The sequence below is a fragment of the Vespa velutina genome, chromosome 5 (genome assembly GCF_912470025.1).
Source record: "Vespa velutina chromosome 5, iVesVel2.1, whole genome shotgun sequence".
Classification (NCBI taxonomy): Eukaryota; Metazoa; Arthropoda; class Insecta; order Hymenoptera; family Vespidae; genus Vespa; species Vespa velutina.
The window spans coordinates 7,025,567-7,049,566 of NC_062192.1; the positions used below are offsets into that span (position 1 = coordinate 7,025,567).

General features: G+C 32.5%; 1 protein-coding gene across 5 annotated transcripts in view; it reads left to right on the forward strand.

The window, feature by feature from the left end:
- Positions 1 to 24,000, forward strand: part of LOC124949477 (lachesin-like) — a 199,337-nt gene that overhangs the window by 23,116 nt on the left and 152,221 nt on the right. Inside the window, exon 2 of one of the 5 annotated variants that reach the window (XM_047494557.1) lies at positions 4,409 to 4,482. The exons of 3 other annotated variants lie outside the window; for them this stretch is intronic. The gene's annotated coding sequence lies outside the window, so the exon portion shown is untranslated. Of the gene's footprint in view, positions 1 to 4,408; positions 4,483 to 17,920; positions 18,095 to 24,000 lie in introns of those variants that run through there. One more of the 5 variants, XM_047494562.1, reaches the window with a different exon arrangement.

The window sequence follows — 24,000 nt, forward strand, 5'->3', positions numbered from 1 at the left end:
TATCGTACATGTAGTTTATACTTATCGCTCCATACATAGTTTATATCTATTGCTTGTTCAAATCTGATATATCTAGTATATGGAGAAGAATTAATGATGAAAATCAAGAGTCCAAGAGTAGACAATAATCTCTTTAAACATCATCGGAAGCATTTCAGGATGCAGAGGTAGAATTTACTATAGAAACGAAGATCCTGGTTACGTTATAATCAGTATGTAACTCATCTCCTTTCATATATATATATATATATATATATATATATATATATATATATACATTTCCCTCTCTCTCTCTCTCTTTCTCTCTCTATCCATCCGTTTCTCCTTTATCTGAAGGGAACTTTGATGGGAGCTTAATCATCGGAAGGCGTATTCGTCTCTTGGTTTTGATTAAGCTCAAAACAGGCCGACGTGTTTTCAACACCTGCCGAATGTATATAGCTATCGGTTGGCTGCTAAACATATTATGTCTATGAAGTAAATATTCACATTAGTATTAGTAAGCTTTCACTAGTAGATAGTAGGCTATCACGGTATACTATGTATTCGTTCAACACGCTAGTGTTTACCGCATTGCGAGATTATATCGTGGTTTATAGTGCACTGCAGCGAATGTTTAATGGAGTGATACAATAGCGAGGATATACGTTGCTAGCTTACATATCTAACCTACACCTTGTCCTGGAGACCTCTCTCTCTCTCTCTCTTTCTCTTTCTCTCTCTCTCTCTGCATTCCCCTCCACTACCGTTACTTTGAACATCCCTAGCTATTCCACTGTCATTCCCGTCTATTGCTATTCGTAGCAATGGTGCCAGCACGGTTACCGTCCACGACCTTAACTCTCGACACGGTTGTAACTACTCGACGAAATATCATTACCACCTGAAAGTTTCTGGTTCATGATAATTGTGTCACGACCTCTCTTGTAATATCGGACCGATGGATCGAGGGAAAAGGGGGGAGAGAGAGAGAAAGAGAAAGAGATCCTTAATTCAATAGAATTTCTCGTACTCGATGTTAACGCTTGCTTCTCATATTTTTAATTAAGGTATATTGTTCTTCTTGACAATTAGAATGCAATATATGTGCAATTATTGATTTTAGATAATTAGGATTAGAGCTTTGTATGTGAGATATTTGAAGATATAAGCGTAAGCAGATGTAGACAGATTTTTAAGTTTCTAAGTTTTCTAAGATTATGCTTCCTTCTGGTTTAGTTTGTGTCAAAGTTTTATTAAAAAAAAAAAAAAAAGAAAAAGAAACAAAAACGAATTTCCTTCTTCATCGAGTAAAACAAAGGAAGACATATTTTTTTATCGACTATATAAATTTGTCTATATGAGTTATTAGAAAATTCCCTGTTTCAGATAAGATTAAAGCTTCGTGTGAAATGTATTGTATTTGAAAATTTACGATACCGAACGATTAAAAATAATATATATAAAAAAAATTCTGTATTTCACATCGACATATTTTTCTTAATTTTATTCGAGTTAAAGTTTTATTGAGGAAAGAAAAGAAAAGAAGAAAAAAGAAGCAAAACAAAAAATCAGAAAAAAGTGAATTCTCTTCGTTATCGAATAAACTAAAGGAAGACTAGAATTTTCCATTGATTATCAGTTCATCTATCGTAGGAATAAGAAACTTTTCCTTTCAAGTAGGAAAAGTCGAAGAAGCTATGTCTAACAAAGAGAATGAGATCTTTCAGGCCGATCTTGGATAGATTTTCGACAACTTTCGAGTCCGTCTTTGACTTTTTCATTCGTTGCCGATAAATAGAAGGAGAGAAAGAGAGAGAGAGAATCGTTCTTCTTCTTTACGAATAAGAGAGAAAGGGATATACGTAGATAGAGAAAAAGAGATAGAGATAGAGATAGAGATAGGGATAACGATAGAAGGAGAGAGAGAGAGAGAGAGAGAGAGAGAGAGAGAGAGAACCTTCACTTCTAATTTTCTTCGTGGAAAGTTGTTCGTTTGAACCATTTGTAAGAAGGTGTGCCATCAAGAAAGTTTCGTCCTTCCTTGTCGTCGTTTCTACGAAGTAAGACGAGGCGGAGAAGACGGTGAGACGCCATTCTCGCCTTTTCATCGGATCCATTCTCTCGCGCTCGAAGCGGAAGGAAATTTTTACCTCGGCCGTACGGTGGATACGTGCTCGCCGGAAGGGTTCACTACGGAATTGAAATTTTTATAGAAGGAATACATGCCCGAAGCGTTATCATCCACGACAAGAAGACCGAAACGTTAAGTGGTGCGGGATCGTAAAAAGAAAGGAAAAAAAAAAGGGAAGAAAAGACGAAGTGGAAGAAGAAGAAGAAGAAGAAGAAGAAGAAGAAGACGAGAAAGAAGAAGAAGGGAAAAAAAAGAAAGGAAAGAAAAGCAAAGAAAGTACGTTCGTTATTTAAAATACCGGAACGGGGTAGGAAAAAAGATCTTTCCTGTTAACGAGGACCAGTACGTATGTATATGTATATAGATAGACAAGCATTCCCTTGACGGTGTGATGCGATTGAAAGAGATCACTGAGGACGACGGTGATATCAATGGTACGATATTAATAATAACATTTTTTAATTCCCAAGAACAATCGTCGACTTTCCAACTCTCTTTGTCTCTTTCCTTTTTCTTTTCTTATTTTTTCTTCTTTTAACTAATAAAGATAAAAAATAAATATATACCATCATATATTACGTAAAAAAAAAAATATATATATATATTACGATATATTACATCTAGGAATATATATATATATATATCACGTTTATATATACGTATATATGTTGAATACTCGAATAATAAAAAAAAGTTGGTTCATTTATGGTACTTTTCTCGAAGAAAAAAGAAAAAGAAAAGAAAGCAAAAAAAAAGAAAAAAGGAAAAGAAAAGAAAGAAAAATACAAAAAATGAGGTGGGAAAAAGAGGAGGATGGGTGCGATGGGACGAGAGGGGAGTAGAAGGCGGAAGAGGAGGATGAGAAAAAGGATTTGACGTATTTGCCTGTTCGTGGCAACACCAGGAGTTCTCGCCATTCCTAGAATAAAATTCGGAATTCCTGGCACGCTTTTCCCGTACCATCGGTAGCTACCTCCCGGAAGGGTAGTTTTGAATTTATTCCTTGGGCGCGAAAATACCTACTGGAGGAGAGAAGAGAAAGGAGGAGAAGAGAAAAAGAGAGAAGAGAAGAGGAGAGGAGAGAAAGGAGGAGGGCGGAGAGGAGAGGAAAGGGAACACACAGTCAAACGTTGCTCCAGCGAAAAGCTTTCTCGGAGATGGCTTTAATGGCTGGCTTATGCGAAAAAGCTCGGAGCTTGCGCGTGAGGAATTCACAACGGTCAATTTGGTACGCTGACTTTGTCGAGAAAAATGGAAAACGAAGAAACGAAAAGCTAAAGCTTAGTTGTTTATACAACTTTGAAATCCTTCGTGCGAAATCTTCCTCAGGAAGTATTCGTCCTATAAAGAAATAAAACTTTTTTTTTTATTTTTATATATATATATATTTATTATTTGTTTGTTTTCTTTAGCTACAATCATTCCTTTTACGATTATTTTGAATGAACTCTTGTAGTAAAAAAAAAAAAAAAAAAAAAAAAAAAAAAAAAAAAAAAAAAAAAAAAAAAATAAAAAAGATAAAAAAAAAATAAAAAAAAAACAGAAGTAAAAAGAATTATACGGTTTTTATTTATTTATTTGTATATTTTTTTCTCCTTCGATAATGTGCAAGTACTTAGAGGAGACGTACATATTTAAATACTTTTTTTTTTTTTTTCTATCTTTCTTAATAATTGTTATAATATAATTGTGATAAATGGGAGAAGAAAAAAGAGTACTAGCTATGTATGTAATTTTAATTCATAACACAACAACAACAGGAATAACGATAACAACAACAACAACAAGAATAACAACAACCACATTTTCAGATTTTCAGATAGAGTGTCGATTTTTTTGTTAGAAATACTCTTGAAATATTTTAATTAAGTGTTATTAATAGTCCATAGTTTCGATAATTAAGATTTCTATTCTCGAATTATTCGGAACACATTCGTTTTTACTAACTGTGATATTGGACTCGGTCTGATTATGTAAAAGTATAGATAGAGATTTATATGCAATAATCGAAGGATTAATAGGTGAGTAGATATCTTTCAAAGATTTTTTCAAGTATCATATATTTTTTTCAAGTATCATGTATTTCATTTAGACGTATATATGGATATATAAAGGTTAATTATTCAGATGTTAGTTTTTGATGGTTTTTGTTCGAATAAATTATAGTGCTTTGACCGCTTGTAAAATCCTTGAATGAGAGAAGTAGAGTGAGAGAGAGAGAGAGTGAGAGAGAGTGAGAGAGAGAGAGAGAGAGAGAGAGAGACAAATATTACCTCGTGATTTGTAATTTTCCAGAAATCCGGAACATCACGTGCTTTTTTCTTCCTCACCTTTTCTTCGTGAATCGAACCACGTAACGGGAAATTATGGTACGCATTCCATTAAACTTTGCGACAGAGATTAAAACGTATGATCATGAGCGACTCGTATCGTCTCTACGTCTCTCTCTTTCTCTCTCTCTTTCTCTCTTCCTCTTTCTTTTCTCATTCAACACGTGCCTACACAAACAATGGCGATGACGTTGAACTTACTTATCGAAATCCATCGAGACTTCACAATGATGAAATTAATGTTTAATATCTTTTAGATGTCCCATAAGTTGGAATCCCTTTTTATATTCTTTTTTTTTTCTTTTTTTTTTTTTTCTTTTTTTTTTTTTTTTATCTTTCGACCAACTTGCAGAAGTAAAGTAGAAAAAGTGGAACTTAAATTACTTTTTCTTTCTTATTCCTTTTCTCTTCTTCCTTTATGACCTTTCTTTTTCACCGGTTCTCTTCGTGATCGTATTCATTCTATAATTCGATTATTTTTATTACTTTAATTAATTAGTAAATTGTATTAAAATATATATATATATATATATATATATATATATATATATATATTTCAGAGTTAATGGAAGAATTGTTTCAATATGAATCCTTCAACGCTTTCGTTAAGCTTACCCAGATTTTCAGTTACCTCACTCTCTCTCTTTCTCTTTCTCTCTCTCTCTCTCTCTCTCTCTCATTTTCAGGATAACTCGAAAATTCGTTAATTGCAGCTTGAGCTACAACACGATGTTAATTTACCGCGGACTAGTTTACCATGTGCACGTGCTTCCTCGTTTGTGTAGATACGGCACGAATGCTTTTACAAGAAAATTCGAGTCTCTTCAAGTTGTTCCTTTTTCGCGATGTTAGTTTCCTTAACACGTTTTAATTTTAAAATCGTTCTATCGTTGTAAGTGGTTTCGTATCGAGTTAACAAGCGTAACAATACTTCACTTTTTATATCTTCTTTCTTTTTTGTATTTTTGTTTTTTTTTGTTTTCGTTATATCTCTTTCTCTCTTCTCTCTCTCTCTCTCTCTCTCTCTCGCTCTCTCTCTCTCTTACTTTCTTCTATTAACTTAACCGCGAAATTGCGAACGAATTCAAATAGAGAATAACGAGGCTAAGTAATTTATACGAAATATCTAACTAGAATTACCTTTTATCTCTAAATGGAAATCTTAGAAAATAGCTTAGAATAGAAGTAAAACGATTCTCTCTTAAGAATTTACGAACATCTGTGCTGAGTATTGTGGTAACACGGGCAAGGGGTTCTAACGGGTGAGCGGGCTCTAACGTTTAAACCTTTTAGAAACACACTCGTAGTATATCTCTTTTCGATATTGACAGAACGACGGTAATGCGAATTTCAGTTCCTACGGGACTTTCAGAGACCAGCCCTGGGATCGTTTTTGAACGTAAAAATATTACGTCGGCGGAAGCAACGCTCGTAAATATAAACTTTTTTACGTCGGAACAACGAGATTCGAAAATTTCTATGTGTTTGTGAGTTAACGTTTTAAGCTCACTCGACGGATTAACCGATTCGATTGTTAGTCTCATGTGTACACGTTTGGTTTACGTATATAAATACATACACACACACACACACACACACACACACACACACATGTGTATGTATATTTGTGATATACATATATCTATATACGTATGTTATATTCCGTCTGTGGAAAAGAAGACAAATTTATTCGAATTTTCAAGGGAATACGAATAGTTTTACCGAGGATTCGTCTCTGTGAATCGTAACGACGAGAATTTGTTTTTAGAATTCTTTCGACGAACGAACTGCGAACTCCGTGATTCCTCACTTATGAACGGAGTTTTTTTCTTTTTCTTTTTTTCTTTTCTTTCCATTTCTTTTTTTTTTGTTGTTTTTTTTTTCTTTTTTTTTTTTTTTTTTTTTTGAGTGAGATTGCAATCTAAAGATTTGCAAAGAAACATTCCTACTGTTACGCTTGTATTAGATAATTTGAATGACATAATAAACATAATACGAATGAAATTACGTATAGTTTTATGAATTAATTTACGAATTAATTTCTTATGTTTGTTCGGTTTTTTCTTTTCTCCCTTTTTTTTTTTTCTTTTTTTTTGTCTCGGTAAAGTAAAAGAATCATAGTACCTACAGATGCAATGTACATAAGCGAAATAAGTTTTCTGCTACTTTTTTATTTTTTTCTTCTTTTCTTTTTTTTTTTCTTTTTTTTTTTTTTTCATAATAATTAATCCCTCTCATTAACGATCTTACGATAAGGATAATAATGTTTTAATATTTTATCGTTTTTAATAAGTGTCTTTATTTTTTCCTTCCTTTTTTTTTTTTTTTTTTTTTTTTTTTTTTTTTTTCTTTTTTCTTTCCTCAGAATCAAGAATTTGTATAAAACGTTGAACTATGTATAAATATATATATATATATACATATATATATATATATATATATATATATTTAATATAATATGCATTGTATGCATAGATCTTTAGCATATACGAGAGATTCGTGAGAATAATATCGTGGCGTAATGTTCGTGCCTGGTATTAGCTCGTTTTTCCGTGGGACCGATCGTTTTGCACGTAGAACTGATTATCTCGCAAGCTGTAGTAACGTGTGTGACGTAACTGAACAAGCTAGTCAATAATCCAACGTGTAGTGTAGGTGTATACGTAGTGTACGTGTATAAGTGTGTTCCGTCCAAGAGCATACGCTATCTCCCTATTTCGTTGCATGCTAAAGTGGTCGTTTTCATAATACTCTTTGCAAACTAATCTTGAAAATGTAATCTAACGAATCAAAACCGATATATGCGCTTTATACTTTGGTATTATTAGTAGAGATAAATTTTTGCCGGTGTAACATTAAAAAAAATCATAATATACGTAAAGGGATTAGATGGAAATAAATTAAAATATATATCCGATTTATTTCTACCTATCTATCTATCTTTTTTATTTATTTATTTGGAATAATTATTAAAAAAAAAAAAAAATATATATATATATATAACGAGTTCGTTATAAATATTTTTTTTCCTTTTTCTTTTAATACGTTTTCGAACGAAAGGTCGAATAAATTGTTTCGATTTGAGTTCTTGATCGATTTAGCATAGATATCTGGTATTAATGACTTATCGATACAATCCATAACATTGGCATAAAACAACGAATGGATAATGAGGATAAATGCAATTAATAGCTTTTTAGAAAGGTGATTTGCAAATGTCAACATTACTGGTTTCACGTGCTTTAACTCGTGACACGTAGTTCACGATCAACAAGCACGTTATATCGGATAATAGTCACGTCGTGTGGTCACCAACTGGATTCATTAGAGTATTGCAAGGCCCGATTCCGATATGTATCGTATCGTTTAATTGCTCGCCTGGAGTCGATTTGATTAACGTCAGTAGTATGTACATTATTGCAAGAATTTTAAATGACAAATGACGATATTAACAAGTTCGACCTCGAATTATGAGTATATGTACATATGCATGTACATAATCTTGTTGAGAGATTGAAAATAATTGCATTTAACTGTTCACGCGTTCGTTCGTTTTCAAGTTCAAATCATAACAGCCAAGAACCAAGATGGATTCAGAAAGAGACAGAGACAGAGACAGAGACAGAGACAGAGACAGAGACAGAGACAGAGACAGAGACAGAGACAGAGACAGAGACAGAGACAGAGACAGAGACAGAGACAGAGACAGAGACAGAGACAGAGAGAGAGAGAGAGAGAGAGAGAGAGAGAAGGAGAGGGAGAGGGAGAGGGAAGAGGGGGATAGATGAAAAAGATTTCCGATTTTAATCGTAAAAGATAAATCTGTTATCATCATTGTTAATGTAATATTAATGTCGAATATTTAAGAAAATTATTAACGTTAATATATTATTAAAAAAATTATTATTATAGCACGTACACGATCAATGATATAATTTAAAATCGTTCAAAATTTCTATTACGTTCAATCAATATTATTATTCATTTGAAACTATGAATCTTTATTGTTATACGTAATATGTAACGCATGTTTATTGTTAGTTCGAATCACGTATATATATATATATATATATGTATACATATAAATACATATATTTATATATACGTCCATATTATACATATGTATATAATTTTCCGAGTAAGTTGAGAGGAAGTGGCTTGAGTGACAATGAATCGAAATCAAACGATCGTATAGTGGATTGATGGCAATGCCACAGCTTCCAATTCCTATAGAGTCCTTTCCCCCCACTCACCCCCGCCACCAATCCATCCTACACCTCTCCATACCATCGTTGTTCTCTTCGATGCGTAATTCTGAATTGAACGGTGCGGCCAAGCCTTTTGTCCAAGTTCCTATAAACGCTTATCCGTTTGGTCGGTCCCTCTATTATACCCGGTATAGATCGTGGAATTGTTGAAATATCGTCTTCCGATAGAAGAATATTATCTCCACTTTACACGACTTTTTGAAAATTCGATCAGTTTCATAAACGTTGAATAATAAATTTCATTGTCATTGTAATAGAGAGAACCGAGTGAAAGAAGTAGAAATTAATGTAAACTTTTCTCTCTTTTCTTTTTTTTTCTTTTTTTTTTTTTTTCCTTCTTTCTTTTCTTATATCTTTTTTGTCAGGTGTCATTTAACGTAAAAATTTTTAATTTCTCTTTATTATTATAGAACTTTTTCTCCTTAAAAGAGTAAAACTTATAATCTAATGAAAAATATATTTTTGTTTTCGATTTCGAATTTAATTTACGTATTTCATGGTATACCCCTTTTTCATTTATTTCCCTTTCGATTCTATTTAATCAATTTAATTTTATATCTTGAATTGATGTATGACTTATCGCGATGACATTTTAGATCTGATATTTTAATTATTATTTCTTTTCTTTGTCTTTCTCTCTCTCTCTCTCTCTCTCTCTTTTCTCTCTCTTTCTTTCTCATAATAATATTAATTGTAAAATGTAATATAAAATGTTATTATTAAATTAATGTAAAATAAATATTACGAATTAAATCATTCATTCACTATAATATAGTAGTAATAGTAGTAGTAGTAGTAGTAGTAATATTTTTTCATTCATAATAAAAATGATAAATAAAAAATATATTTTTTCTTTTGTTTATCATATAATATAATATAACTTTCTCTGGAAACTAAATTTTTCGTTTTTCGTTCTTTCTTTTTTCTTTTTTTCTTTTCTTTCTTTTTTTTTTTTTTTTTAAATATGCATAGTAACTCATGTTTTATAAGGGTTTTCAGAATGAATGCGAAATAATGTGGGCCATCCATCAGGCGACGTTAACTGAACGAAAAGTCATTCGTGAGAATAAAAAGGATCCCCGTTATCCGACGTGTTTCAAAGAAGAAACAGTGACAAGAATAGGACGAGCCAAGTAGCTTCGGGCTAAGTTTCAAGGATAATTTGTATTATTTGCGATAAAAGTTTCTTTCGTTCGACGCGTTAATGGGTCTCTCTGGGTCCTTGGAGATTCAGTTTCTTTTTATTTTTTTTTCTCTTCTCTTCTCTCTCTTTCTCTCTCTCTCTCTCTCTCTCTCTCTCTCTCTCTTATTCTCTTTCTGTCTCCTTTCTCTTCTCTCACTTTTTCCTTCACTCATCTTCGGACTAGAGTGGAAAAAGTATTGTTGCTTTAGCATTACACCACCAGCAGTACTTTTTTCTTCTCTCTCTTTCTCTCTCTCTCTCTCTCTCTCTCACTCTCTCTCTCTTTTTCTCTTTCTCTTTTTCTTTTATTCTTCTAGCACCCCTTATTCCATCTCTTTATTTTGCCACTCTACTATACTATAGAGACAATGAGACACTTGAACGGAAGTCGACTTTTACGAGTAAAAAGAGAAAGAAAAAAAAAGAAAGATAGATAGATAGATAGATAGATAGATAGATAGATAGTTAGATAGATAGATAGATAGATAGAGAGAGAGAGAGAGAGAGAGAGAGAGAGAGAGAGAAAGAGAGAGCATCTCTACTTTTAGTTATTCCAATAATTGATTAAGTGGTTATATTTTATTCTTTTATTTTTCTCTTTTTCTATCCATCTTTCTTTTTCAATCTTTCTTTTTCTCTTTTTTCATCATCGCTCTTTCGGAGTATCGACGATTAAAACCGATCGAAGGATTCAACAAAAAAAAAAAGAAGGAAAAATGAAAAAAAAGAAAAAGGAAAAAAATATACTTGACATTCCGACAGTACAGAGAGAGAAAGAGAGAGAGAGAGAGAGAGAGAGAGAGAAAGAGAGAGAGAGAGAATCTCATCGAATTCGTTCGACCAAAATTGGATCTACTCATTGTCAGTTTATAATTAAAGCGTTACTTTCTATCGAATTAAATAAATGAAAAAGAATGGATAGATAGGGATGATATAACTCTTTGGCGATCTTTCAATTGATTTTTTTTTTTTTTTGAATTAAAATGACTTTCATTCTTCGTTTTTTTTTTTTGTTTTTTTTTTTCGTTGTCGACGATTTTTTGACGACGAATTGCAAGAGATATTTGCGAATTTGTCACGTTTTGTAAACCGCGAATTTGTTCAAAAGCAACCACAAATCGTGGAAATACTGAAAGAGGTCTGTCGTTTTTTCTTTTTTTTTCTTTTTTTCTTTTTTTTTTTTCCATTAAGCGATAGATCTCATAAACTTGAATATTTGGCAATGCGTGCATGTAAGGCAAACAAATTGGCTAATCGATGAGCTTTTTAATTTTGAATTGACGAGAAGTGATCATGGAGCCAAAAAAAAAAAAAAAAAAATATGAGAGCCAAAAGAAAAAAAATTCATTTAAAAAATTTCGCAAAAAGGCAAAGTCATGATAGCTTCGATCGAAGATATAATTAAATGCTTAATGAATCGTGGAATAATTTAAACCATGGAATTATGTGACTTCGAGATAGCGTTCTAATAAGTTCGATTTGGAAAGTTTCGGTGTTTTCGTACCGTGGGGCCGGGTGGTGCTTTCATGAAACGATGATATTAAATCGTGATTCTTTTAATTAACGATTCGGTATTCGCTTCAATTAGTAAATTAGAACGGTTCGTTTTAAATCGTGCTATTACTCGGAGAAATACGATCGTGAGAGCTCGTTATTTAATATGAATTTTCGCGTACGATTGTGTTTTTTACATTATCTATAGTATATAACTATGTGTACGTGTGTGTGTGTCTTTGTGTATATATATATATATGTGTGTATGTGTGTGTACGTATAGTTTTTACGTTCGTTGCAATGAGTTTACGAGAAATTATTTGATTATGAATTTGAGTACGATTTCAAACATACTTTGACTTTTACTAATGTATTTGAAAATAAAACAATGAGAATCAAAAATGTATAGATATAATGTAAAGAAAGTAATCGGAGTAGGATAGATAATTGCTCACTGACCCGATAAGGTAATTATATCTAACGTAATTTTATGGTTATGGCGAAACGTAAATGTTTTTTCGATGTACAGACTTACTTTATCAAGAGTATCTCGTTAATATATAATCAAATAATTTTTTTAAAGTTTTCTTCGTCTTCTTTTTTCCTTTCGTTTATATTCTATTTTTTTTCTTTTTTTTTTTTTTTTTTTTTTTTTTTTTTTTTTTTTTTTTTTTATAATAAATCGTTTTGTATATTATACAAAACCATCGATTGATATAAGATAATTTTTTGTATAAAGAATAACGTAGATTATAGGAACGTATTTATAATATCGACGGTTCGAAGTATTTCATCGTACTTTGACGTAGATAATAATCCATAGTTTGTATTGCTCTATGACATCATACCAGGAGATTGTCATAAATCTATATTACGAAAGCACGGGGACAGTCATTCGTTTCTATAGAGCGATATATTCGATGAAGTTGGATTAGGACGATTCGTCACGTCCGCTCTTGTCACTATCACTATGTTCCACGAGATATTCCGCGACCGGAGGTGCCATTAAATTTATCTCTCATCAGAATCCTTCTTATCTTCTTCCTCTTCTTATTCTTCTGCTTATTTTTCTTCTCCTTTCATTTTTTTTTTTTTTTTTTTTTTTTTTTTTTTTTTTTTTTTATGTTCGTATCTTCAATGTCAATATTATCGTAAAATAATATCTACATAGTTCTCCACGAATTTCGTTACCATTATAACGTAAATTTCTCCATATTGGCCGTTGATCGTCTCGCTCATTAACGATCTAATTAACCGTTCGTACCAATTATCGTAGCTAAGTTTCATATCGGTTTCCGAGAAGTTTCGTGAAAGTCGTTGTCGTTAAAATTATACCGAGTTAACGACGGAGAACGAATTGAGAGAAACACAGAGACAACGAAGAGATCATCCTCTCCTTTCGAAAATTTTAGTTTCAAGTTCGATGTCCAACAACTTATCTAATTCCTCCAACCATCCCTACATACGTATCCATATATACACATACACATACACATATACCAATCTTGGACATCGCTTCGTTTCGTGAAACTACGAATTATTATTATCATAATAATATTCCTGATGTATTCCTCGTTACGGCTCGTTACGCGAGAACAGTTAACGAATATCCGCTTAAAGACAAAGCTGTCTCATTCGAAGGGACAACGGCGACTTAAGCGTCCTCTCTGTATAGTAGCTCTGTATAGTATGGGTTTCATCCGATATGTATGAGGATGTATGTCGCACAGCTTGTTACAACTAATTGTTAATCACATCCTGTATTTTCATAGATGAAAACGAGAAGACGAGAGCGAAATATGACTGAAGATACGAAATATAAATGAAAGAAAGAACGATATATATATATATATATATATATATATATATATAAATATAGAGTAAGAGAGAAAGGAAGAGAGGGGGGAGAGAGAGAGAGAGAAAAGAAGATAATAAATAATAGCGTAAGAATATTATTCATTAACGTGAACTTATATCAAGTGGATTTAGTTTTACATAAGTAAATATTTTTTATTTTGTAATAATTTATTTTACTTTTAATATATATATATATATATATATATATATATATTTATATATATATAAAAAATCTTTTGTATATATATATTATATAGTATCTATATATTATATAATATAATACTAACTATATATAAATGATGATTTATTTATAATACACGTTATTCTTCGTGCGTGAATGAATAAATATGTAGAATGCTAATGGACATCAATCGATTATTTAATTTCATTTGGAAAATTTGTTTGATGCATATTATCTAGTATCTTACCTCTCAATCATACACACGTAAATAAGTAAATAAGTACATATATAGACAGACTTGTACACCGATAGACAGAGCAATTTACACATACTTATACGTGTATAAATACGTAAGATGAAAGAATTTAATAACACAGAAAACAGATGCTGACTATACGTTTATAAAGTCGGTATGTGTGCGACATAAGCTGTGGATGCAATAAATGAAGGGTTAGAGAGAAAAGGAAAGATTCGTGGGTAATACGAAAAGAAGAGAGTGAGAGTCTCGGAGGTTCACGAGACGAAGATCGCATCTCGATGAAAAGGCAATGCCGTCTTCGATATTGCCTTCCACGTTGACCTCCATTCTTTCGTTCGTCTGCGGAAAAATGCTTTTTACTTTCTCGACGTTGATTTCTCCTTCTTTCATCTTAACGCCCTTTCTGCGTAGAAAGGAGAGAGAGAGAGAGAGAGAGAGAGAGAGAGAGAGAGAGAGAGAGAGAAGGAGAAAGAGAATGGTACAGCGATCTAATTTTCTTTTTTTTATTTTGCATGAATCCAATCAATTCGATGGCAACTCAACGAAACGACATTCGTTTCATCGTCGTACAAAACGATTGCCAGTCTATCAGCGATAAAAAAAAAAAAAAAAAAAAAAAAAAAAAAGAGAAAAGTAAAATGCGTTCGAACTTAGAGAAAGTTTTCTCTTTTTATTCGTATTAATAATCGTTTGGTTTGATCTTTGAAAAAAAGAGAAAAAAAAAAAAAAGAAAAGAATTAGATCTTACTTTTAGTCATTGGATTTTTTTATCTGTAATGACTAACGCCTGAAGAGAGATAACACTCCATACATTCGTTCATATTTTGACGTATATAACGCGGGTTGCCTATTATTAGGCATATCGGTTAGGTTTGGAGGAGGGGGATTAAATAATTTTCCTATTGATAAATGATGTTAGCAACTATAATTATCGAGGAAGTATAAAGTGTTGCCTATCTCTAGGCTTGACATTTTCATACTATCTGACAAATAATATTATTACGTATAAGTACTTTATAATTTATATTTTATAGCGTTTCGTTAGTCAAAGGGAACAACTCTGTAGTTGCTATCTGTCTTTTTTCTCTCTCTCTCTCTCTCTCTTTCTCTCTAATTTCTCTTGAAGATCAACCCGGAAGTTAATTTTATCGACGCCTTCACTGCAAAAGCGTACAGGTTGGAGTAGCTCCTGCTAATTACGAGTAATTAGATAAATCGTCGAGCGAGCAATTTTTACGTCGAGGAAGGAATTAGAAGCGGCCGTGCCGTGCGGCGTTATCTGATAAATCATTAATGCAGTTAATTAAAAACTTTAATCAACCCTCCGCCGGCGGAGTAGTTTCAAGTTGCTTCGAAGCTTTCTCCAACGTTGACACTGTTACCGTAGCTTTCCGTAATATTTGAACTTCTTCTTCTTCTTCTTCCTTTTTTTTTCTCTTTTTTCTTTCTTAATGTTTCCTTTCTTTTTTCCTTTTATGGTTTTTTCTTTTTTTTTTTCACTTTTTACTTCACTCGCGAGAAAAAACGATCGATAAAAGGCCGATGATTAATTGCAATTAAATTGAACGATGATAGAGAGCTTAAATTCTGACACGCGAGCGAATTATATCAATCATCGTTATATCATTCTCTCGATGTTCAATATGTTAATAGGATTCGAAATAAAATTTTCATTTCAAATTCGTTCGTTTCTCTCTCTTTCTCTCTATCTATCTATCTATTTGTCTTTATCTCTCTTGTTCAACAATAATTTACCAATTAACTATTTATTCGAAAGCGAATGTATCGTAAGGGAATAAAAACGATAGATGAGAATCATTTATCAATTCGACAAACGATCTACGTTTAATTTCCTGGGTAGAAAAAAATATATGTTTCCCGAATACTCCCACGTCTTTATTATCGTTATTTTTATCGGTTTGGAATTCCAACATGGTATCGCGTTGAACCATGAAGCACGCGTTTCAATGGCAACGAAAATTCCGATCTCTCTGCGCATTTTTTGCAGACGGCGCAACGAGTATAACGTTGAATACTTACCTATTGGAATTTATATATTAGTTGTACACACGGCAGCATGTGCGTTTCAGGACAAAAGGGTGAATTCGCCATGTTGGATGGTCGTGGAATGCGATAGAGTGCGGCTCTATGGCATCCGGAAAAGAATTTGGGTCAATGAGAAACTCGTACCGATGTGTGTTGCTCTTATCGACGATCGAAATTCTCTCTTTCTCTCTCTGTCTCTTTTTCTCTCTCTCTCTGTCTCTTTCTTTTTCTGTTTCTCTTTTTTTCCTTCTCTTTCTCTCTCTCTCTCTCTCTTTCTCCTTGTTGTACTTTCAGATCAGTACAGTAGATTGGGAACCGTGACAATTACTCCTAGGAAAGCGCTTTTGCCATGGTAATCGCCACTTTGCAATATTTCATTTTTCCTTTTTCTTTATTTTTTTTTTTTTTCTTTTTTTTTGATTTATTTCTCTTAGTTCTCATTGTTTCGAATGGTACTGTCTCGACGTTTAGCGAACGACTTTCCAATTTATAGTAAAATGCTTTGACCAGAAGAAAGTTAATATTCGACCTTGTCTAGTATTGCAAAACCTTTCTCTCTCTCTCTCTCTCTCTCTCTCTCTCACACTCTCTTATTCCCTCTCTATATGTGTATGTGTGTATGTATGTATGTATGTGTGTTTGTGTGTGTGTGTGCGAACGCTGGTTGGAAACTTTATATTTCAGGAAAGAAAATCTTTTAAGAGAAATAAAAATTCTATGGAACATGAGAGATACTGGATTCCATGAGAATCCACTTATTTATAGGTGTAATAAAAGTAGTAGTTTTCTAAGAGGACGCTCAAGTGGAATAAGTAAAATGTGAAAATTGGGTTTTACAATAGTTGCGTTTACGTTAACTTCTCTTTTAACTTTTGTAATCTTCTCAGCTTAATAACGTCTTTTCGTATAATGCTTTTTGTTTTACAAGTCGTCTTTTATATTTCTTTGTGTAATTGCAAGAGAAACGTTACATTTTCTCCATTTTCTCCATATATATATATATATATATTAAATACGACAATTATTTCATTTTCATTCGTGTCGACCGATTTTTATTTTATTCGTTGAGAAACGTTTTCGACTTGATATTTTTTGCCTTTGATAGGTCACAAGAAGAAAAAAAGGAATAAGACGAAAAAAAAAAAAAGAAAAAAAGAAAAGAAAAAATAGAAACTATTGTTTCTTACAATAAGTAGGACGTTAACTTAATTATTAATTTTTTCTTTTCTTTGTTCTTTTACCATTTTCACGCTTAAATCATTAAAACAAAGTAAAAATAGATTTCAATTGTATCTGGGATGGTGGTTAAAGGGGCGAACGTGGTAAATGGCACATTGCATTTCACGAGAATGCCTTTGTAACTGACAATGAGTAGCCACGGTGTTACTCTCACTGCAACAAAACGATCCACGGACTTTGGTCTTCCTTACGTCCGAAGAGTAATGTCCTGACCGTAAAGTTTATGACGCTCTTTGGATACGTATCGCCGACTTGTATTCCATTATACGGTATATAGTGAGAGAAAGAAAAGAATAAGGAGAAGAAGGTTCGAAGGAAAAAGGAAGAAAAAGGTGAATTTCACAAAAGTGAATTCAACTTTGTTTTATCGAGCGTAAGAGAAAAGGGAGGAAGAGAAGGGGATGGGGAAGAGAGAGGAGGGGGTGGACACGCGCGAATCGTGCGAATCTCTAGCATCGTTATGTCCTTGGAATAAAGAGTTAAGAATTGCCATCGAGGAAGTAAACTTTTTATTATCTTTGAGAATAGACACTTCACTTATTTTATTGACTTTGTTAAGCCTTATAATCTAATAAAATATATATATATATATATACATAGTATAGGTACGATTTAAAAGCTTTGATATTTGAATTGAAATTGTTATAATTCACAACAACCTATGCTACATATATTTTATTTCGCGTTTACTTCTTCTTCTTCTTTTTCTTCTTCTTTTCTTTTTCCTTGTTTTTCCTTTCTTTTTTCTCTTTGGTTTTTTTCAGTTTTTTTTTTTTCCTTTTTCTTCATAAATTTTCGATCGAGAGATGAAAGTTCGATCGACATGATCGAAGTTTCTTCGAGAGTGAAAAAGACGCGACAGGTGGTAGCCGATCGAATAAGAAGTACACGCTACTTTCCACTTATCGTTTTACATCGTTCACGACGTATTACCACTACTGGCACTATCCAATACCACCACCAGTACCACCACTACCACAACTATTACTACTACCACCATTACTATCACCGCTACCACCACCGTCGTCACCACTACCGTCACTAGCACGACGTTTCGACGTGCTCTTCGAAGCTCTCAAGAGTAAATCGAGTTTCCTGCCCCTTTGGGACGATGGTTACCACCAGTATGTACTACCATTGGACACAAGCACGAGGAATAGTATCGACGTTGTAATTAGAAATCCAACGATAAACGTTTAAATCGTTTCGATCGTAGTTAATTAATACCAGAAAAGTAATAAAGTTGTAAAATGTCAGCCGATCGAATTGAATAAGTATGCTCGAAAAAGATATGAAAATTGACTCACTTAAGATACATTAGAAATACTCAAGGTCACCGGATATATTTTGTTCCATCCCTTTTACTCTTACAGTATAAATTATTGAAGCTTTTTCATTAACCCTGACCCAAAGAAAATCAGGTATTTCGTTGAGAAAGTACGATCTTTCGTCGAAACATTCAGGGTGAACGTTTTTTTCTTTCTTTTTCTATACTTTTCTTCTTTTTTTTCTTTCTTTATTTTTCTTCTTACTTTAAGTCTCTCTCTCTCTCTTTCTCTCTTTTTCTCTCGTTTACCTTTTATCCGACTAATTTAGAGTCGAGTCACCTTTACGAAATCGTCTTTACTTGATCGACTTTTATTGAGCAATCGCTGTACTCTTTACTACCTTGCCTCTCTCTCTTTCTCTTTCTCACTCTCTCTCTCTCTCTCTCTCTCTCTCTCTCTCTCTCTCTCTTTCCTTCTTATTCTTATTCTCTCTGCGTTTTTTCAATATTTTCGTCTTATTCCTTTTTCCCGTCTTTCATTATTTTCTTTCTTCATTGCCGAAGCAACTAAAAAAAAAAAAAAAAGAAAAAGAAATAAAGAACGTGTTTCTTTTTCCAAAAAAAAAAAAAAAAAAAAAAAAAAAAAAAACAGAAAACAAAAAAAAGAATATTCATACTTCCTCGATCGAGATTCATCCTCGCTTTGAAGCCCTTTGAATTTGCTTTCTAACGGGAACTCTTTCTCGACTCGTTAAATCGATTCCGGAAAAGGAAATTGCATTCTATATGTTTTAGTTTTTTTCTCAAGCAAAAGAAGATTATTACGTAGGACTCTTCTTTGTTCGAGTCTTTAAAAGTGACTCCGAGATTTGTGCTAAGATATCGATGGCAATTAATACGTTGGCTATATTATTTCAACGTAGTTACTCGATCGCGAGTATTCATTCAGAATCCGATTAAAACTGGGAATCGAGGAATTGGATCGTGTTTGTTGGATTAACGAGCACCAGTTTGCATGTGAATCGACGAATATTTCGTCGTTGATTTACGAACTCCATCGTTGTCGTAGTCGTTGTAGTCGTATTGAGGAATCCTTTGAAGTAGGCAAGGTCAGAGAATTTAGTATCTCTCTCTCTCTCTCTCTCTCTCTATTTATCTCTTTCTCTCTCTCTAACTTTAGCTCTAGCTCTTTCATAATATCATCTACAACTCGTCGAATTTGCATGAAAATCTTGGAGAGAAGAGAGTTGTTGCTGGATTGAGCGGTGAACGACGATGAAAGGAGTCAAAGGGTTAAGAAGTTTTAGAGATAGTAATGAGACTTTGAGACCAAAGAATTATCTAACTTTTAGAAAGAAAAGTCTTTCTCTCTCTTTCTTCCTCTCTCTTTATCTCTCATATTTAAGATCCTTGTATATGAGGGCGTTTCGAGATGTATATGAGGTAATCGTTCTAATATTAAATCGACATTAACGTTTTATACCATAAAGCAAGATTTCTCCATTCGGAAATTTCTCCACGTTCCTTTTCGGAAAATCGACTATGGCTGGGTAGGATATATAGGTCATCCTTGTGGTAAAGGTATCTACATGCAGATTCGATAACTCCTTCGATTTTCAATTCTGGCTTTTGATTCGTTAGAATTCGTGGTTCCTTGATTCGTACTAGTTACCTAGAATGTCCCATGCTTGTTACTTCGTTCGTTCATTCGTTCGCTCATTCTCTCGTACACTTGTTCACTCGCTTTGCTGACCTATGAATGTCTACAAAATTATGGGTACGAATCACGTATAGTGTTCGTGCAAGCGGCATCCACCGCTTGACGTGACGCGATTCCCTATGAGAGCTGGTGTAATTGCGCTACGTGCCCTTATGTGCACCGTTGCGGCATGAACTTCCTCGCGGAAACCGGCACTACCATCTACAGAAATTTCCGAGGGAAAATGGATGAGCCCGGCAGGTGGAAGAGAGACGGCATTGCCAATATGCATCTACGCTTTCTTGTCAGCGTTGTTGTTCGACCGTAAACAGGATAATCGCGCGAAACGCAGCATATTCGAGCTCTGATATTACTGTTGTTCTCGTACGAACTGTAATCATCCTACCGTATTCCTCCGCATATTCCCGAGAATGGGTAGGTAAATTTTCAACTCGAAGAAATAACCTATTCTTTCTTTACTTTTTCTTTCTCTTCTTTATTTATTCTCTTTTCATTTTCTTAACAATCATTCGATGTATCCATTTAACGTATAAACGATTCGAAATTTCGAATTGTAAGTATGTTAATTTTCTTTGAACGAATATTTCTCGTATAAAATTATTTTAATATATTCATTCATAGCAGGCAAATTATAATTCATTATAATAATTTCAAATTTTAATTATTAGGACATATAAAGTGTGTAAAATTAATATGACATATAAAATGTATAATAATTGTATTATCAACTCAGCAAGTAGATCGTTTTTATCGTGGAAATATAATCGAATATATTTCTTCGATTTATTCGTATTTCGATTATGTCGTATTTATCCAAATATATATTTATATATATATATATATATATATATATATATATATATATATATATATATATATATATAAATAGATAAATTTATAAAATAAATTTGGAAAATTCAAATGGGTTTTCGAATACTTCCTGATCTATATACAATCCCGGTCTATATAGTGTTGCATTTAATAAACGGCACCGTTGTTGAACGTTCATTGATTATGCAGTAGGGATGTATATCACTTCCCTTTTAATCCGACGACAGGTGATTCCATAAAGCCAAACGCAGCATGCACCAGAGTCGGCCATTATAAGCGCGAACGGGTACTTGTCCTTTAACTAAGCGGATGCACGTGGATTGACATTCGAGACAACGACAGCCGAGTTGACGAGATCGAGTAGAACGTGGTTGTTCCTCGTCCATCATCAACGTGGCTACCTGTCCGTGAAGTTAACGTTAAGTGACTCATCCATTGCGCAATAAAAAAGAAAAAAAAAGAAGAAGAAGAAAGAAAATAGAAGAAGAATAGTAGTTCAAATTTTTATTACGAGACTTTCAGTTTTATGCGATTTATTTCCTGTTCTTTTTTCCTTTTTTTCTTTTTCTTTTTAGTTAAGATATTCTAGTGATTTTAATTCAATGCGATGGAAATTAGAGATTCAATTTATATGAATCAAGAATGTTTTTACATGTATATTTACTATATATATATATATTTTATATATATAAAATTTTCTGTATAATACATTCATTTTCTAATATTTATTTTTATGCAAGATCTGTAATAATTTTTTTTCATATACTTTATTATATTATTTTGATTACATATCTCTTGAATTACATAGGACGATATATAAAATCGATCGATTGATCCTTTGCAATTTTTGTTTTTAATTTGTTCACTAAGAATTTTTTGTGCTTTTAATATATTTTTTTTTTAATTAGCAGAAATAAATAAATAAATAAATAAATAAATAAATAAATAAATAAATAAATAAATAAATATATATATATATATTGCATACATATGTTTTTTTCCTTTGCATGGTTAATTTAATAAAAATATGACGTTTCGTTAAGAAAAAAGTTATTATTCTCGGACTTGAAATAAGAGAGTTCAAGGGGTTAAAAAAAGACAAAAGAAAAAAAAAGAAAGATACAACCGAATAATCGAAAAATTTCTCTTTATGAGCTCTGTACAAATCCGTACATTATGTATAAAATTGTTGACGATTATAAAGTATATCGATTGTGCCGATAAAAAAAGTGAAATAAAATAGCATAGACCGATAAACGTTTCGCATCCTGTGTCACGTCCAATTTGCAAATAGTAAATGATCGAGAGAAGAAGATCGGATGTGGGGAGGGTGGAGAAAGAGGAGGAGGTAGAGGAAGCGGCGTGAAGAATCTTTCACGATCTTTTTCGTTCGATTCGTAGCTCGTAGCATTCGACATAACCATAGATTTTGGAGTCGACGTTTATACATGGATATTTCGCGTCTCGCTTCTACCTTTCTCTTTGTTTCGCTTCTCTCTTTACTTACTCGCTCCATTACGGGCAATTGCCCATACGCTACCCTTCAAAGAGAGCATCGAGCCGAGTATATTTATTCAAACCGCGATGCACTAGCCTATCCTTTTTATCCCCTATCGTAAAGCTTTCTTCTCGAGGCATAGGTACTTTTCGAAAGACTCGACATGAGATATGTAGATACATAAATATGCATCTGTATATCGATCACGAAAATCGATTCTTGATTTTTCGGTGCATAGTTTGCTAGAGTGTTACTCTTCGAATCGATTTTCTCAGTTATAGATTTTCTTATTTCTATCATTTGTTGAAGATTGTGAGAGAAAGACTGAATGTATATGAATATATATATATATATATATATATATATATATATATATATGTGAGTATGCTGTGTGAAAGAGAGAGAGAGGTATGTGTGCGAGATAGTTTTCCTCTACCATTCACGTTGTTTGAATATTATTCGAGAAATGTTCGCCATTTGCGAAATGACATATTCAAGCGAATAATGCGTCTCGTAAATATGCATATTTAATTGTCATTTGTTTATATCTCTACACTTAAATACATATTAACGACTCCCAACAGAGAATCAAATTCGTATGAGCATCGACACTATTTCGGAAGAGCTGCTCGCATCATTCGTTAGCATACAACCACTATCACCTATCTAATAACGATCGACTTTTCCCATTATACGACATTATCGTTAATGTTATCTTCGAATGTTCATAATCATTGATACGAGCTTATAGGTTTCTCTTACATTTTACTCGATATTTAGATTGAATCATTAAATATATATGAAGGTATCTTTTGAATCATACATTTGCCGTATTAATATATGCCGTATAAATACATAAACGTATACATATACACAGAATAATTATGTGTATATTTTTAAATGTCAATTAATGTAGCCCGTTGATACTTTTAATGAGCCATCTAAACGAGAATTTCTTGCTACGAGAGTAATATATTCTCTTTACAAATACAATGAGTCGAACTTTTACTCTATATATCTATGTATATATATATATATATATATATATATATATGTATTTATATATATATATATTTATATATATATATTTATATATATATATGTATGTATATATATATATATATATATATATATATATATATATATATATATATGAATGTATATATGAATGTACATATGAATGTACATACGAATGTACATGTGTATGTATGTATGTGTGCATGTATATAGCAATGCGTATTAGCATGCTTTATTTAGTTACGTAGTTTAATAATAATAGTAGGGAATTGTAATATGAATTCTATATTAATACCATTTATTCAATTTAGTAATTAAACAATATTACGGAATATAATCATGGCTGGTTATACGTTTTCCAGATCATATTCGAATTACGAGGTTAACATGATTTTTCTTTTTAATTGAATTTTCGATTTTTATAGAACGAAATCTCTCGATGTTAATGCGCGGTTAAATTATATTTTCTTTTCGATAAGAAATTCAGAAACGTGTTTTTCTTCGTAGAAGTGTAATATTCTCTGTCGAGAATTTATCCAATCTTTTCTAATACAGTATTAATTCGAGATGCTTTTTAACATGTAACAAAAGAAAAAGGAATGGATATGGAAGGAGAAAAAGAGTCCATTCTCTTTACATAATGAATAAGAACGTTGCTCTTTAGTTCATTTTTTTTATCGATTTTTTTATTCCTATC